The sequence below is a fragment of the Bubalus bubalis genome, chromosome 1 (assembly GCF_019923935.1).
Source record: "Bubalus bubalis isolate 160015118507 breed Murrah chromosome 1, NDDB_SH_1, whole genome shotgun sequence".
NCBI classification, from domain to species: domain Eukaryota; kingdom Metazoa; phylum Chordata; class Mammalia; order Artiodactyla; family Bovidae; genus Bubalus; species Bubalus bubalis.
Window position 1 is genome coordinate 136869110 of NC_059157.1, and position 19697 is coordinate 136888806.

The window sequence follows — 19697 nt, forward strand, 5'->3', positions numbered from 1 at the left end:
AAGTGGAGACAGGCAATATTCTAGAAAAAGAATTCATAATAGTGATATTAAAGATGATCCCGGATCTCAAAAAAAGAATGGAGAAGATGTAAGAGATGTTTACCAAAGACCTAGAAGAACCAAAGAACAGAGATGAGCAATACAGTAGAATGAATCAATAGCAGAACAACTAAAGCAGAAGAATGGATAAGTAACTTGGAAGTCAGAATGGTGGAAATCACTGCTGCAAAAGAGATTATAGTAACAAGACTTAAAATTAAAAAAAAAAAAAAAAGATAACCTAAGTTATGGGACAACATTACACACCAGCATTTATGTTATAGGGGTCCCAGAAGGAGACAAGAGACAGGACCTGAGAAAATATTTAAAGAGATGATAATTCAAAACTTTCCTAACATTCCAGTTTCAGTTCAGTCACTCAGTCATGTCAACTCTTTGCGAATGGCAGCACGCCAGTCCTCCCTGCCCATCAATAACCCCTGGAGTTTACTCAAACTCATGTACATCGAGTCAGTGATGGTATCCAGCCATCTCATCCTCTGTCGTCCCCTTCTCCTCCTGCCCCCAATCCCTCCCAGCATCAGAGTCTTTTCCAATGAGTCAACTCTTCACATGAGGTGGCCAAAATATTGGAGCTTCAGCTTCAGCATTGTTCCTTGCAATGAACACCCAGGACCGATCTCCTTTAGAATGGACTGGTTGGATCCCCTTGCAGTCCAAGGAACTCTCAAGAGTCTTCTCCAACACCACAGTTCAAAAGCATAAATTGTTTGGTGCTCAGCTTTCTTCACATCCAACTCTCACATCCATATATGATCACTGGATAAACGATAGCCTTGACTAGATGGACCTTTGTTGGCAAAGTAATATCTCTGCTTTTTAAAATGCTGTCTAGGTTGGTCATAAATTTCCTTCCAAGGAGTAAGTGTCTTTTAATTTCATGGCTGCAGTCACCATCTGCAGTGATTTAGGAGCCCAGAAAAACAAAGCCTGATACTGTTTCCACTGTTTCCCCATCTATTTTCCATGAAGTGATGGGACCAGATGCCATGACCTTAGTTTTCTGAATGTTGAGCTTTAAGCCAACTTTTTAACTCTCCATTTTAACTTTAATCAAGAGACTTTTAGGTCCTCTTCACTTTCTGCCATAAGGGTGGTGTCATCTGCATATCTAAGGTTCTTAATAATTCTCCTGACAATCTTGATTCCAGCTTGTGCTTCTTCCAGCCCAGCATTTCTCATGATGTACTCTGCATATAAGTTAAATAAGCAGGGTGACAATATACAGCCTTGACGTACTCCTTTTCCTATTTGGAACCAGTCTGTTGTTCCATGTCCCGTTTTAACTGTTGCTTCCTGACCTGCATATAGGTTTCTCAGGAGGCTGGTCAGGTGGTCTGGTATTCCCATATCTTTCAGAATTTTCCACAGTTGATTGTGATCCACACAGTCAAAGGTTTTGGCATAGTCAATAAAGCAGAAATAGATGTTTTTCTGGAACTCTCTTGCTTTTTCGATGAACCAGCAGATGTTGGCAATTTAATCTCTGGTTCCTCTGCCTTTTCTAAAACTAGCTTGAACATCTGGAAGTTCACAGTTCACGTACTGCTGAAGCCTGGCTTGGAGAATTTTAAGCATACTTTACTAGCTTGTGAGATGAGTGCAATTGTGTGTTAGTTTGAGCATTCTTTGGGATTGCCTTTCTTTGGGATTGGAATGAAAACTGACCTTTTCCAGTCCTGTGGCCACTGCTGAGTTTTCCAAATTTGCTGGCATATTGAGTGCAGCACTTTCACAGCATCATCTTTCAGGATTTCAATTAGCTCAACTGGAATTCCATCACCTCCACTAGCTTTGTTTGTAGTGATACTTTCTAAGGCCCACTTGACTTCACATTCCAGGATGTCTGGCTCTAGGTGAGTGATCACACCATCATTATTATCTGGGTCATGAAGATCTTTTTTGTACAGTTCTGTATATTTTTGCCACCTCTTCTTACTATATCTGCTTCTGTTAGTTGTATACAATTTCTGTCCTTTATCCAGCCCGTCTTTGCATGAAATGTTTCTTTGGTAGCTCTAATTTTCTTGATGAGATCTCTAGTCTTTTCCATTCTGTTCTTTTCCTCTATTTCTTTGCACTGATTGCTGAAGAAGACTTTCTTATCTCTCCTTGCTATTCTTTTGAACTCTGCATTCAGATGCTTATATCTTTCCTTTTCTCCTTTGCTTTTCACTTCTCTTCTTTTCATAGCTATTTGTAAAGCCTCCCCAGACAGCCATTTTGCTTTTTTGCATTTCTTTTCCATGGGGATGGTCTTGATCCCTGTCTCCTGTAAAATGTCACAAACCCCTGTCCATAGTTCATCAGGCACTCTGTCTATCAGATCTAGTCCCTTAAACCTATTTCTCACTTCCACTGTATAATCACAAGGGATTTGATTTAGGTCCTACCTGAATGGTCTAGTGGTTTTCCCTACTTTCTCCAATTTTATTCTGAATTTGTCATTAAGGAGTTCATGATCGGAGCCACAGTCAGCTCCTGGTCTTGATTTTGCTGACTATATAGAGCTTCTCCATCTTTGGCTGCAAAGAATATAATCAATCTGATTTTTGTGTTTACCATCTGGTGATGTCCATGTGTAGAGACTTCTCTTGTGTTGTTGGAAGAGGGTGTTTGCTCTGGCCAGTGTGTTCTCTTGGCAAAACTCTATTAGCCTTTGCCCTGCCTCATTCTTTATTCCAAGGCCAAATTTGCCAATTACTCCAGGTGTTTTTTGACATTAGAAATGAAATAGTCAACCAAGTCCAGGAAGCACAGAGAGTCCTCAGTTCAGTTAAGTCACTCAGTTGTGTCTGACTCTTTGCGACTCCATGAATTGCAGCACTCCAGGCCTCCCTGTCCATCACCAACTTCCAGAGTTCACTCAGACTCACGTCCATCAAGTCAGTGATGCCATCCAGCCATCTCATCCTCTGTCGTCCCCTTCTCTTCCTGCCCCCAATCCCTCCCAGCATCAGAGTCTTTTCCAATGAGTCAACTCTTCGCATGAGGTGGCCAAAGTATTGGAGTTTCAGCTTTAGCATCATTCCTTCCAAAGAAATCCCAGGGCTGATCTCCTTCAGAATGGACTGGTTGGATCTCCTTGCAGTCCAAGGGACTCTCAGGAGTCTTCTCCAACACCACAGTTCAAAAGCATCAATTCTTCGGCACTCAGCTTTCTTCACAGTCCAACTCTCACATCTATACGTGACCACTGGAAAAACCATAGCCTTGACTAGACAGACCTTTGTTGGCAAAGTAATGTCTCTGCTTTTCAATATGCTATCTAGGTTGGTCATAACTTTTCTTCTAAGGAGTAAGCATCTTTTAATTTCATGGGTGCAGTCACCATCTGCAGTGATTTTGGAGCCCCCCAAAATAACACTGTTTCCACTGTTTCCCCATCTATTTTCCATGAAGTGATGGGACCAGATGCCATGATCTTCGTTTTCTGAATGCTGAGTTTTAAGCCAACTTTTTCAGTCTCTTCTTTCACCTTCATCAAGAGGCTTTAGTTCCTCTTCACTTTCTGCCATAAGGGTGGTGTCATCTGCATATCTGAGGTTATTGATGTTTCTTCCGGCAATCTTGAGTCCAGCTTGTGCTTCTTCCAGCCCAGCGTTTCTCATGATGTACTCTGCATATAAGTTAAATAAGCAGGGTGACAATATACAGCCTTGACGTACTCCTTTTCCTCTTTGGAACCAGTCTGTTGTTCCATGTCCCGTTCTAACTGTTGCTTCCTGACCTGCATATAGGTTTCTCAGGAGGCTGGTCAGGTGGTCTAGTATTTCCATCTCTTTTAGAATTTTCCACAGTTTATTGTGATCCACACAGTCAAAGGCTTTGGCATAGTCAATAAAGCAGTAATAGAGGTTTTTCTGGAACTCTCTTGCTTTTTCGATGATCCAGCAGATGTTGGCAATTTGGTCTCTGGTTCCTCTACCTTTTCTAAAACTAGCTTGAACATCTGGAAGTTCATGGTTCACGTATTGCTGAAGCCTGGCTTGGAGAATTTTGAGGATTACTTTACTAGCTAGGCAGGATAAACTCAAGGAAGAACACACTGAGACACACAGTAATCGAACTGACAACAACAGCAAAAAATATTGAAAGGAAGAAGGGAAAAATAACAAATAGCATTGAAGGGAACTCCCACAAAGTTAGAATTAAACATACCAACCAACATACATAGACTGGCTGGGTGGATGAAAACCATGTCCATATATGCACTTCCACTTACTACATCACTCTACTTAACACCTCAAATTGTACATAATTATTTTATACTGTTAGGTTATCTTGTTTCCATTATGGCCTGCAATTGCAATTATCTTTTATTTTTTCTGGCTATTGATCGTGAAAACTGGTACTATTTACTAATGTCATTATGTAACTGTTTTAATACCATTGTATTATGATTGCTCAACAAAATATAATAGATATCTATATTATTATAACTACCATATAATACGAAAACTTGTAACCACTTTTTAAAATTCAGGTATACATTAGAATTATCCTGTAATCATTTGAATAATACAAATGCCCAGGTATTGCTTTTTTTCTCCAAGGCTCCTGATGTGAATTTGATGAGCAGCCATGTTTAAAAACAACTGAACTATATGATGATCTTTTATCGAGTTTGTTTCACTTTCTCTATTTAATATTCAGTGCTCTCATTTCATTTGGTTTATGTTTTTCAATTCATCCATCTCTTTTTTTTTTGGTTGTTCTTTCTCAAGCCTTTATCAAGCATAGTAGAAAAACTTAATATATAGTATGTATAATATATACAATTTAGAAAGCTTATGAATTTTTGCTTAGCAAAAAAATTTATAATATTTTGGTTCCACTAGTTTGACTCAGTATGAATAGAATCCTAGATTTTAATTCATATTTACTCAAAACTGTGATATAGTTCCATTCATTCTGGTACCTAGTATTACTGTTAAATGTCTGGAAAGCTTGTTATTTTAGTGATTTTTAAAAAAATTTGAATGAGGATTGAAATTTTAACCCAATTCTGAGAATATAAAAAAATACTATGTGGTTAAAAAAAAAGAACAAGAAATTAACATGTGACACATTATTATGGCAGAAATGGCCACCCAGTCCAGTGTTCTTACCTGAAAAATTCCATAGACCGAGGAAACTGGCAGCTACAGTCCACGGGGTTACAAAGAGATGGCTATAACTGAGCATACACATACAGAGTCTCATTAACTAAAGGGCAGATTTTCTTCAAATTTCACAGAGTTTTATGTTAATGCTCATTATTTGCTTTCATACCTTATTCAAGATTCCAAATTGTATTTAGTTGCATTGAGAAGCTTCAGCTGTATGCAACAATTATAAAAAATCCTCTTTTCATTTTTATTCTGTTATAAATATTTTCTAATTTTCCTTGTCATAGCTTCTTAGACATGTTTATCATTTAAAAAATGGATATTTAATTCCCAAATACCTACAGTATTAACTAATAAACATAATTTTTTAAATTGTCAAAAGCAAAGAATAGATGTTCTGTGACTGTGTGTAACTTACTAGAAAAGATAACTTACAATCAGAAATCAAAATAAAATTTATTAGGCAACCAGAAAATGGTCTAGTCTATAAACATAATAAAAATGCCAAATCAAATGCAAATTTCTTCTTTGTCTTGCTTTGCAAATCTCTCCCACATCTTTGTTTTTATCTCAAAAGATAAAATTCCTTGAATAAAAGGTTCTATACTTCTTTTTATCTCTAGTAATTACCTTAGTACATAAGAAAATGCAGATACTCTAATAATGTTTATCTCTTCTTTGGTTGATTAATATAGGACCAGTTGATAAGTACAAACTTGACAAACTCAAAAATGTAAAAGCTGTACACCAGGAGCCAACACAACATTGCAAAGCAATTATTCTCCAATAAAAATAAATTAGTTTAAAAATTTTTAAATATTACTGAAAATATTTTGGTATGCATACACAGACCATTTGGGCTCATAACACACACAGTCTTACAAGCTTCTCTTAGTACATGGCCATAATCTTTAAAGTGAAATAAATGGCAGAGAGTTAGCACTTGAAATTTGCTCAGTTTGTTCAAGGTTCTATCATGTATTCCTTTGTTTAGAAAAGTGTTCTTAAATTAATGCTTGTTTTAAAACACACTTGCCAGACACTGTCTCCTTAACTGAAGACTCTTCATTTTGACAGCTTCTTACTTCTTTTTATGTCTCTTTAAGCTTGAAACTTTGGAATGTATTTTCAATCATATTGTGGAATCAAATTGCTGTAGTGAGTACCGCATAGGCTCAAGCTCACAACCACTGAATAGCTACACCTTTTAGAAGCTAGTTTAGGCCAACACCAAGCTGATACTGCCAATGATCTTATAATATTTGGTTCAGTCTTTAGGTTTCTTAGCAACTCATTTTAGGGTACAGACTCAAGGCATTTGAGCAGGTTTATTCAAGAATACTTACCTATCCTACACCAGGGCTTTCTGTAGTTTGCATACCTAAAGTTCAGGATCTAGACTTTAGTTATTTTCATTTCCAAGGTCTTTAGGTCTTAAATCAATGCAGACTGATGTGTCCACTCATTGTCTATGACTTCCTTTTTGGATCAAGTAATAGTTACCCTGAACTCTAGAATCTCTGAATTCCCTTCTCAGATGACCCCAGATTTGCTTCCAGTGATTTGGCAGTCCTCTTCCTAAGATCCCTCACCTCCAGGAAAGACTGTACTTCCACTGTGTGATCACAGACACAGGGAGTAAGTGAGGATCAGTTGTTTATGGTAGTTGTGGGCTGTGCTCAAAAGTGCAGACTGGGGTGTTCACACACATATCCATGAGGCCCTTCATGGTATGGGACAGAGTCAGGGTGGGCAGAGAAAGAAGAGTAGGCCAAGGATCAAAGATCAGAGGCTGAGGAACCACTTCTTCCTCTGTCATCTCATTTTGGCATAGGATTCTCAGGAGTCTAAAAACACTATATCCAAAACTTCCTGATAACTTTAGACATGTATTTATCAAATCATGAGGAAAGAGCATTTTTATTTAAGAGTATTTTTTCAGTTTGAGTTATAATATTTAAATATTTAGTGTTAACCCTATAGCATAATGGTGTCTATTTATACAATTGCTTCTTTATGTTAGGGGAAAACCAGGCCATGACCTCATCTGTAAGCAAGTTACAGGCATCAGTCAGTTGAACTACACTAAATTTCAAAGTTGACTAAAATACTGAAAATAAAGAAAATGGGGAGGGGGAAAACAGAGTAAGAGTAAAAATTTTATATAAAAGGCAAGGGATGAAAGAAGAATGAAAGGACATGAAGAGAAAGACCATATGTGCAGAAAAAGGTGAAAGAAGAGAGACTAAAAAGGAGAGAGAAGTTAAGAAAATAGATGAAAGAAAGAAGAAAATATACAGAAAGGGAAATTAGAAGAGAAGGAGGAGCTGTATATAGAAGTGACCTGCTGGGAATAGGAAAAATTAAGTCTGTACTTTTTTCAACTCCTCAGTCAAGTACCATACCCCTCTAAGCTCCTCCCTCCTTGTACTACAGAGAAATGGATTATACCACTGGGTTTAATGACCACTCTTGCTCTAAATGTATGTGAATCTATAAGTACTTCTTTTCCATCAGTCCATCAGAGAAAGTCAGGGCCGGGCACAGCTCTAGAACCACCACTCTTAGGGACTACCCTTTCACCAAAGAGGCCTCTGATCTCACTGTGACCACTTGGATTGTCCAAAATCACCCCTGAATTTGTGGGAGTCTGCAAACCAATGACTGTCAATGGAGCAACCATTCCTAACCTGTGCTGTGTGGCCAGTACAGGAAGACATGCCCTGAACTGAACCTCACTATTCTGCCATTATCCACATCCTAATCTATTGTTTCAAAGACTAGGTCTCAGCAATATTAACACACATTTCTTTTAATTCAACTTTCATATATACACTTATATACATATATATGTGTGTATGTGTGTGTGTATAGATATGTATGAGTCATAAGTTAGAAATTATCTTTAAACATGGAGCATGTGTAAATTTTCTAATGTTAAGAATTACCAATAAATAAAAATAAATGACAAGATACTAATTTAAAGAAAAACTGAAAATGACATTGTGCGTAAATCTACAGTTTATGCTTTCTCTACTTTTGCCCACTTACCAGTACCACAGAAACACTACACTATTTAGACTTAAAATGTTCTTCACTGATATGAGAAAACTGGGTCAGGATAATTTCAGTGCTAAAACTATTGACAAGAGGCTGTCACAATGAGAATACTGACTAATACTTTGTTCTCTTTCAGAATTCTCTCCATTCAATTACAGTCTCAGGGACAGAAGCCTCATGAAAAGAGAAGACAACTGAAAGCTCTCTTGAGACTAACATAAAAGCCAGAACTTTCATAAGGAAGCAGTAACGAACTTTATAAGCTAAGTGGCCTTGACTTCGTATCATATTTTTATTTTTTTAACATTTATGAGACATCAAGGCCACTGTTGTATCTTTACTTGTAGTTTCTATAGAAACATGTGCTTATTTAAAACAACAACAACAACAATAACCTTCTGTGTGAGACATTATAAGCTATGAAACAGAAAAGATCTACAATTCCTGATGCAAATAAAATATGAGGTTGGCCAAAAGTTTCATTCATTTTTTTCTGTAAAATCTTATGTAAAAACTCAAACAGACACTTTAGCCACTGAATAGTATGAAGAAGGTGTAGAAAGAATGGAGAAGGAAATTGATTCATGACCCTACTCACCATCCACAGTTATGTGAGCTCTAGACATTTCATTCTGAAATTTATAGTTACAGCATATGGGTACCAATACTGTTCTTAACATTTTAATTACTCATTTTAAAAAGTCACCTAATTAGTTCCCCAAGTGCTTTTAGATGTCAAACATTCTCCTTAAAGAAATGTGATGCTATCATTAAAATTAGAAGAGACAAACCTGTCCATCACCTCATCTTCCAAAATTACTTTGGAAATAAAATTAGGAAACAGAAGATAGGACAACATGTTTAAAGCTCTTGGCCTTCACATTAAGTGGACAATTAAAATATCATTTTACGAAGAAATAACAGACAAGAAAAACCATATTCAGTTTTTGCTTTTAAAATTTAGGAAACAATGGTCATGTTTAGAGTAGTTTGATTTTACCATATTTTTCCTCTACTGCTTTTTAATCCATTCACTTATATTTGTTAGAATTGTAAACTTTGGATAGCTTAGAATCTAATTTTAGACTCTTTTGTAAAAAGAGTATATAAACTATTTTAAGTGAACACTAATATTAGTTTTGTCATGACAGTCAAATTATGGGTCTTTTAAATCTCGTTAAGAAATATTACCCACTTGCAGTTGCCTAACTTTGAGAGTTTTCAAATCTGAAATGCTTAGAATCTTTGCAAAGGAAACTGAAAAATAAGAATGAAGTTTCACAGCAGTGCTTTGTACTCTGAATGTAGTGGGAGTAGATAGCATGTGTGCTAGTGTGCTCAGTCACTCAGTTGTGTCAGACTCTCTCTGACCACATGGACTGTAGCCCATGGGATTTTCTAGGCAAGAATACTGTAGTAGGTTGCCCTTTCCTACTCTAGGGGTTCTTCCTGACTCACAGATCAAATTGGTTGTGACAAATGGAAAGCATTTTAGAACTCACTTTATCTTAAAAAAAAAAAAAAATCTTGTGAAAGAGCGTAAGAGTAGGGAAAAGAGTTCAGAAATCTGTTGCTAGAGTGTCAGGTTTGAATCCTATCGCTTGATATATGTGTGATGTTGGCCAAGTTACTTGACCACTTTGTACTTCAGTTTTATCTTTAATGAAAGTAGCAATACTTTAATGAAGTGCTAGTTATAAGGACATAGATTAAATAAATATATTTAAAGGATTTAGAGCAAAACAATGTCTACCACAAATGTTACATCAGTATTTGTTAAACACAACTTTGCTTGATACCACCCTGCCTCTATCACTTCTCTCTACATTAGGGGCCGTCTTAGTCAATATGATTTGTCCCACTAAATCGGCAGGTTAATTATCCAGAAGATGGTTCAAATATGTAATCAGTAAAACAAACCAAAAAAACTGTGCATGTAAAATATTATATGTTAATTTAAAACCTCTATATGTATGTTTGTTGGCCAATATTTTGATGTAAAGCCAAGGCCTTGTCTCTGAATACCGACCTGTTGAATAAAGTTCTATTATTTCTTTCTTGTGTCATATATTATATACCTTTCATGTTGCCTTTGATTTAAAGTGGAATTATTAAAGATGTTTTTGAAGTATACTGAGCATGGAATGCATTTAGATGACTAAAGTTTCCCCCAATCTTGAGAATTGTCTGGATCACTCCACACCAATTCTTTATTAGCAACATACTTTTTAGAATGATACAACTGCAAATTTCTAAGAAATAATTGTTTTTATACTCATGATTCATAACTTTATATAACAAAGTACCTAGTTATTAAAAACAAATGCAAAGGGCATATATAGATCTAAGAATAGAACTGACAAAAGGCAAGCATAGCATTGAAAAAAACAACAGGGTGTGCAAAAATTCAGGAAGGACCTCCCTACAATGAGCTTCAAGGATCCTTGAGCATTAATCACTATGTTTTAAGGGAATGCAAACTGTCAATTAGTCCCACAAATTTGTTAACTGGAAGTCAGTTAAGACAAATTCTACTATACTGACTTTACTTGATAGTTTATACGTCTGTGTGCATGCATGCTCAGCCGCTCAGTGGTGTCCAACTGTGACCCCATAGACTGCAGCCCACCAAACTCCTCTCTTCATGAGATATTCCTGGCACAAATACAGGAATAGATTGTCATGTATGTCTGAGTCCCAATCTAAACCATGGCTGCTGTGAGGAAAGGAGGCTATTTTTAAAATTCATCTTTGCATGTCTAACATAGTGCTGGATTACTGCAAATGCTTAATAACTTTTGGCTAAATTAATGAACATGTTAGAATGGGCCAGTATCTGAATAAATCACCTCTTGGAGTTGCCCTATATTCTTAACTCACATGCTGCCAAATTTTAAAACCTGTTGTAAGTAGTATCATTGAAATTATCAAAAACTTCATTAAAAAAAACCCCTCATAACAGGGATGATCACAAGACCATTTCTGAAAACAGTATTAGAGTTGAAATATAGTACATATGTGATATATTCTGGCCCAGTGATTGTAGGCATTCAGAATAAATGTCCTTATTTAGAAATCCAAGCAAGGACAATCGCTAGGGGAAATCTGTCCTCCTAGCAGTCATTTCAGAATATTAGGCAATTTGAAATATGATCTTTTGAATTATCCATTTGAGTCTTAACAATTTATCCATTCTTTGTTTTTTCAATATCTGTTTCATATTTCAATTTCTTGTGTTTACTCCTCAGGCTCTTGGAAGCATACACCAACTTTAATAGCACTCCTTCTGTGACAGGCATTTCATATACTGTACAATCAAAGCTTTCTAAGTCTGTTCTATAACTGTTGATTTGTTGATTGGGGTTTAACCTTCCCTTCTAAAAGAAGGCTTCCAAGAAGCAGAATTCTTTGTAGAGTCACAGTTTATGAGAGTGTTACATTCCCTACTTCATGCTGTTTATCAGGTGGATGTGATGGCAATACTCAAAGATGACCAGAAAAGATAAACACAGGTTAATATGAAATCATAGTTCAAATCCTTGAACAGGGCAAAGATATACAGCTAGTCAATATTATAAAAACTAAACCACAGTTATCCCTCAGGATCTGTTGACACACTTACCCATGGATTCCAAAATGCACAGATGTTCAAGCCCCTTATATAAAATGACTCAGTGGATATTGACTCTCCATATCCACAGGTTCCGCATGTGGATACAGAGGGCCAACTGTAGAATAGTTTAATCAAGGCTATTCTCTCAAATCAGTATCCCTCCAAATGTGGTTCAGAGGCCCAAAAGTGACACTGAGACTAATCTATTTTCATAATGATAGTTACATTACATGCCTTTTTCACTTTCATTTTCACGCTACATTCACAAGTATATAGGATTTAGAAAGTTATTAATAGAGCTTCAGATTCCACACTCAAACTAACCTTCAGGAGACTAATACCTGCCTGCTGCTGCTGCTACTGCTGCTGCTAAGTTGCTTCAGTCGTGTCTGACTCTGTGCGACCCCATAGATGGCAGCCCACCAGGCTTTGCCACCCCTGGGATTCTCCAGGCAAGAACACTGGAGTGGGTTGCCATTTCCTTCTCCAGTGCATGAAAGTGAAAAGTTAAAGTGAAGTCGCTCAGTCGTGTCCAGCTCTTTGCGATCCCATGGACTGCAGTCTACCAGGCTCCTCCGTCTATGGGATTTTCCATGCAAGAGTACTGGAGTGGGTGCCATTGCCTTCTCCAGTATATATATATATATATATATATATATATATATATATAATAAAAATGTCTGTCATTATATGACCATTTCTAGCAAAACAATATGTTACAACAGAATGCAAAACCTGATATGAGAGTTGAGCTAACTGTTATAGTATTAAGTCACATTAAAAAGACTGACAAAATATAAAATAGTGCACTCTTCTCATTTGTGTTTTCTTCTCTTGGGAAATATAATTACCTTTTATAAAAATAAGTTATTTATATTCATTAATGATTTGATATTTTTAAAAAGTTATATTCATTTAAATGTATTGATATTTTAAAAAATTAAAAATTGATATTGATATTTTAAAAATTGATAATTATCCTTTATAAAATAAATTATTTATATTCATTTAAATGTATTGATATTTTAAAAAAATAATAAATACTATATATTTTTCTTCAGTTTTCACTTCTATCATGGTTAATATTAATATCTGCATGTATTAGTGTGCTCAATATCTCAGCAAATTTGGAAAATGCAGCAGTGGCCACAAGACTGGAAAAGGTCAGTTTTCATTATGATCCCAAAGAAGGGCAATGCCAAAGAATGTTCAAACTATGGCACAATTGTACTAATTTCACATGCTACTAATGTAATGCTCAAAATCCTTCAAACTAGGTGCCAGCAGTATGTAAACTGAGAACTTACAGATGTACAAGCTGGATTTAGAAAAGGCAAAGGAACCAGAGATCAAATTGCCAACATCCATTAGATCACAGAAAAAAGAAGGGAATTCAGAAAAACATCTACTTCTGCTTCACTGACTACACTAAAGCTTTTAACTGTGTGAATCACAACAAACAGGAAAATCCTTCAAAATATGGGAATACCAGACCGCCTTATCGGTCTCCTGAGAAACCTGTATGCAGATTAAGAAGCAAGAGTTAGAACCTGACATGGAACAATAGCCTGGTTCCAAATTGGGAAAGGAGTACATCAAGGCTGTATATTGTCACCCTGCTTATTTAACTTATACAGAGTGCATTATGTGAAATGCCAGGCTGGATGAAGCACAAGCTGGAATAAAAGTTTCTACAAGAAATATCAACAACCTCACATATGCAGAAGGTAGCACCCTAATAACAAAAGTGAAGAAGAGCTAAAGAGCCTCTTGATGATTGTGAAAAAAGAGTAGAAAAGCTGACTTAAAACTCAACAATCAAAAATCTAAGTTCATGGCATCTGGTCACATTCAGTTCAGTTCAGTCGTTCAGTCAGGTCCGACTCTTTGTGACCACATGAATCGCAGTACACCAGGCCTCCATGTCCATCACTAACTCCCAGAGTTTACTCAGACTCATGTCCATTGAGTCCCTGATGCTATCCAACCATCTCATCCTCTGTCATCCCCTTCTCCTCCTGCCCTCAATCTTTCCTAGCATCAGGGTCTTTTCAAATGAGTCAGCTCTTCGCATCAGGTGGCCAAAATATTGGAGTTTCAGCTTTAACACCAGTCCTTCCAAACTACTTCATGACAAATAGAAGGGGAAAAAAGTGGAAGCAGTGACAGATTTTATTTTCTTGGGCTCCAAAGTCACTGCAAACGGTGACTGCAACCATGAAATTAAAAGACATTTGCTTCTTGGAAGAAAAGCTCTGACAAACCTAGACAGCACATTAAAAAATAGAGACATCACTTTGCTGACAAAGCAGTCACGTACAGATGTGATTGTTGGACCATAAAGAGTGCTGAGGAATTGATGCTTTTGATTTGTGATGCTGGAGAAGACTTTTGAGAGTTCCTTGGACAACAAGGAGATCAAACCAGTCAATCCTTAAGGAAATCAACTCTGAATATTCATTAGTAGCATTGATGCTGAAGCTGAAGCACCAATACTTTGGTTACCTCACGGAAAGAGCAGATTCATTGGAAAAGACCCTGATGCTGGGAAAGATTGAGGGTAGGGGGAGAAGGGGCGACAGACGATGAGATGGTTGAATGGCATTACCGACTCAATGAACATGAGTTTGAGCAAGTTCCTGAAAATAGTGAAGGTCAGGGAACCCTGGTGTGCTGCAGTCCATGGGGTTGCAACGAGTCAGTCAGACATGACTTGATGAATGAATAACAACTCACATAAACAAAAAGCTCTTTTCTTTGGAGTGTTCAGTACTAATAAATGCAAATAGGTCTTTAGAACAAAATACTCTGAAACATTTACTCTAAGATCTGAAAATAATCATACTATATATTTTTATCTGACAGTCTTCTTTTCCTAAAATAACTTACAAAGAAAACAAATGAGCTTGAAAAAACACTGAAAAACCCCTTTCTATCCTGTTTGGAATTGGTCCATTTTGAAATAGAAAAGGTAAAATCTCATTTCTAAGTGACATTAATTTGTTGTGTAGCTACAGTATGAAACAGATTCTATCAGACACTACAAAAAAAAGTTCAGTTTTTGCATAGTTATGCATAACTCTTCAGTTTCTGAAGTAAAAAGATTTTAATTGACTTTTGAAAAGCTATTACCTATTAACATAACAATGACAGTGACTAAGTTCCCAAGAAAAAATGAAAAAGACAAAACAATCTCTAATTTAAGTAATGTAAGTTTTTTTCTCAACTTGCACAGTAGAATAAAACATAATCACCATGTAAACTATGAGATATTTTGCTCCAAAATATGTATGTATCCATTGCATCTGTATTGCATCTGCACAAATAATTATTTTTATGCCATACCTTAAAGTTCTCTCTTTCTCACACATACACACATTCATGCTTTTGTGTATCAGTTTAAGAATCAGAATTTATATCAAAGTCATCTAACTTAAAATAAATTAGTAAGAGTTTCCAAATACCTATGCTACTTGATTTTCATTTGCTGGGGTACCAAGAGATATTGAAACAATTGTGCAAAAATCTCTGCTATATAAAAGCTGTAATACCCTCTTAGCTCATTATAATTTAAATGTTAAATGCTCCATTATAGAGGTAAATTGGGTTTAAAATAGAATTTTTCAAGCAGAAGAGCAAAAAATGTAAGGTCAAACAGAGTGAGGAACCAGAGCTTCAAATTGTGGTATAAAACTTGTTAGGGCATGGATTGATCTATTGATATACTAAGAAAGTCAGACCCTCTGACATGCCCTATAGAGAGTAAATATACTGAACTGGAACAAAAATTATATGAAACAGCTGTTAAGTGACAGAAGAAATGTGCGTTGGACCACTGGCTTGTCATAAATATTGCACTCTTAATCAGAAAGCATCTGTCTTTTCATTTTCTTTTCAGTAATCTCTGCATTGTATTTAATCTGTGCAAAATGCTTCTTCTAACAGGTGCAACGATGTTTACAAAGTGAAAACCTTATTCAAATGAAGTTTACAACTAGAGACGTTTCAATTAACAAGGTGATAGCTTATGAGGTGGAATAATTCTAACATTTGGCAAAGCCACAGATTGCTTTTCATTTGTGAAATTTAACTATTGTAAAATTAGAGTATAGATGTCAAGAAAAGCTGAAAGATGAAAGGTATTTCAAGCAATCTATGCAATATATGAACATCCAGAGAAACTACAGGGAAAACTTACTGGTGGGAATAGGGATAGTATGAAATATTGGGAGTATTTATTATAAAATGTTATATTTCGTTAAAAAATGTTAGAACTAATAATGTTCAATATCTTCCCCAAAAGTGGTCTACCACACTAGTCTACTTTCTACAGGTAGTTTTTCTCTTATTATCACTACTTACTTGTGGAAATTGAATATAATAGATTCATGGTCAATCTTGCTAGATTAAAAATCCTGTCAGAAATTCTAGACTTGCATTATAATCACCTAAATAAATTATAAATAAATAATTTCTTTAAAAACATGAGTATAATGTTAGCATACTTAGAATGCATATACAATTTTAAAGTGAAAGGGACTATAGCTTTAACTGCTTTTACTTAAAATGCAAAGATACTGAGCACAAAGATAACAAACTCAGTTTCTACAGCCTCCAGACAGGTAATAGAGGTGATAGGAGTCTGGTGAAACATGTGGCCCTTTAGGCTGTTGGATCATTCATTTCCTAAATTTTGGTAGAAAGATGTGTTGAAGAAATATGCTTAATATTGTAATTGTAATGCACAATTTAGCCAATTGTTTCCATGGAAAAAGGAATCCATTGCTTCCAGAAATTCAAGTTTTCAGTAAAGCTCAGAACAAACAAAAGATATCTGTGGACTGGATCTTTCCCTTGGGCTACAGATTTGCAAACTTTAATGTAATAGTTGAGGATTATTGTAATAGTTGAGGATTACTGTTAAAGAGATCTAGATAAACTTCTATCCTGGCCATTTATTAGCTTTATGATCTTGGATAAGCTACTTGATTTTAAGCTCCATTTCATCCTCAGCAAAAAAAAAAAAAAAAGCCAGTAATAAAAGGTGACTCATAGGGATATTGTAAATGATAAATGAGATAAAGTAATATACCTCAGTTGCTAAGTTGCATCCAACTCTTTGCAACCTCATGGACAGTAGCCTGTCAAGCTCCTTTGTCCACGGAATTTTCCAAGCAAAAATAGTGTAGTGGATTGCCATTTCCTTCTACAAGCTAATTTACAATATTTCCTATGTAGAACTATTTAGCAAAGCAAGTATTCAATAAGTGGTAGACATTACATATTATATTACACATATAGTATATTATGCAATACATAAACATAATATATATTTTATCTTCATTGCATGGGAAAAGCTCTAATTTCCTTATCTGCTTTTACTAATTGACACAGGATAAATATTCTTTAAAGCGTGGATAAAGTCTTTCAATGTTTATAATTCCTCTTAATAACTGCATACAAATATTTATTATAGGTTAACACAGAAAGCAAAGGCTATTATCTGTTCTTTGGACAGTTCACCATACAAAATTGTCTCATCTCAAGCTTTCACATTTTGTAAGGGACAAATCCATTAAATTTTTTTCTCACACTAAAGCAATATAAACAAGGTCATCAGTTATAAAACACAGAAGATTCTCTTTTAATTACTTTTTTTGGAGACAAATACAGTAGAAAATATTTTGATGATGGGAGTTAGACATTCTGTGTATAATCTGAAAAACTGATTAGCTCATTCAGACTAATCCAGTTCTAGGGGATAAACTTTAGCCTGAGGTTTTTGTTGTTTAGTCCCTAAGTCCTGTTGGACTCATTTGCCACCCCATGTAGCCCGTGAATTATCCTGGGGAGTTTCACATTATAATCATAACTTCAGAGAACTTGGGCTTCCCTGGTGGCTTGGATTGTAAAGAATCTGCCTGTAATACGGAAGACTCAAGTTCAATCCCTGGGGTGGGAAGATCTCCTGGAAAAGGGAATAGCAACCCAATCCAATATTCTTGCCTGGAGAACTCCATGGAGAGAGGAGCCTGATGGGCTACAGTCCATGGGGTTGCAAAGAGTCAGACATGACCGAGAGATGAACGCCTAACCTCAGAGAACTTCACTGGGACCTGTTTCCAAATTTCCTCCCATTACGCCCTCAAATCTTCCAACTCATCATAACCCACCTAGTCAGCCTTAGAAGTATGCTTTTCTTAATGATTAGGAAACTCCTCCCTCCCACTAATATCTTATCAAAAAAGTTTTGAAACTCCCCCAATAATGTGCAAGTCAGATAATAATAATTCTGATGGTAGCTATGGGTAATGAAGCCTTACTATATACTTTATGTTAGCCAAATCTCTTACATGCATGGTAAGCATTTAATCTTTACCAGGGCTCTATAGAGGCTTCCCTCGTGGCTCAGTGATAAAGAATCTGCCTGTCAAGCAGGAGACGTGAGTTCCATCTTTGAGTCAAAAAGATCCCTTGGAGAAGGAAATGGCAACTCACTCCAGTACTCCTGCCTGGAGAAGCCCGTGAACAGAGGAGCCTGGTAGGCTACAGTCCCTGGGGTTTCAAAAGAGCTGGACACAACTTTGCAACTAAACAATTGCACTATAGATTCTGTATATATACTAAGGTTCCCTCATCTATAAAAAACAGTTCTTAAAAAAGTTAAATCATGTCTAGAACTTGAATCCAAAGTCAAAGTGAAAGTTGCTCAGTTGTATCTGATTCTTTGTGGCCCCATGCACTATACAGTCCATGGAATTCTCCAAGCCAGAATACTGGAGTGGGTAGGCTTTCTCTTCTCCAGGGGATCTTCTCAACCCAGGGATTGAACCATGGTCTCCTGCATTGCAGGCAGACTCTTTACCAACTGGGCTATCAGGGAAGCCCCCAAAGACAAGTACAGCCTCATTACTAAGGCTATACTATATTGCCTCTCTAAATTCTTGGCTTAAACTCAACCAACATGAATTAAACATATATTGAATAAAAGCTTTCTTTCAACATGCTAACATGACAGGAGCTGGATGGGCTGGGATGGGATGGAGGGAGATAAAAAGATGTTAAAATGTGTCAACTAGGAAAATTTAAAAATGAGTTAATTTCTTAATACATCAATTTCATTAAAGTATATATACTAGGCTTGGTATGAGAAAAGATACCTCTAAACATGTACCCCATTTTCAAATAGCAATAGCACATGAAAATTTAATTTTAAACAGCATAAATCACAGTGATTGCTTTTCCACTACCCAAGAATTCATATACAATAGGAGTCATCCAGAATTTCTCCCTCCAAGAATACAAGTTGTTAGTGATCGTTTGTAAGTGTCTACTGGTGGGTGAGATGGCAAAGAATCCGCCTGAATGCAGGCACCCAGGATTCTATCCCTGGGTTGGGAAAACCCTCTGGAGAAGGGAACAGCTATTCACTCCAGTATTCTTGCCTGGGGAATCCCATGGACAGAGGAGCCTGATAGGCTACAGTCCATGGGGTTGCAAAGTCAAACAAAAATGAGGCCTAATACACACACAGACACACACTGAGGAAATGAAGGTGAGGGTAGAGGTCTGCAGAGAAACACAAAGATCACTTTAGTGAAAAACTATCAGACATTAAGAGATTGCATATCTGATACTGAGCCTATAAAAATACAATTTAGATACAATTTTTTAGGAACATCTGTAACTGAAAAACAAACAAGGTTTCATTTTCCAGCCACTGTTGTGTTAATGAAATAATTACTTCAAGGAAGCCACCCCAGAGGCTTTCAAATACCTCCCAGCAAAGAAGAGATACTCTTGTAAAAGAAGGAAAAATCTTTCAGTAGGTTTGGATCTACAGAGCAACAGTT

General features: G+C 36.3%; 1 protein-coding gene across 6 annotated transcripts in view; it reads right to left on the reverse strand.

The window, feature by feature from the left end:
• Positions 1 to 19697, reverse strand: part of NAALADL2 (N-acetylated alpha-linked acidic dipeptidase like 2) — a 1624416-nt gene that overhangs the window by 282413 nt on the left and 1322306 nt on the right. The gene's annotated exons all lie outside the window — the stretch shown is intronic.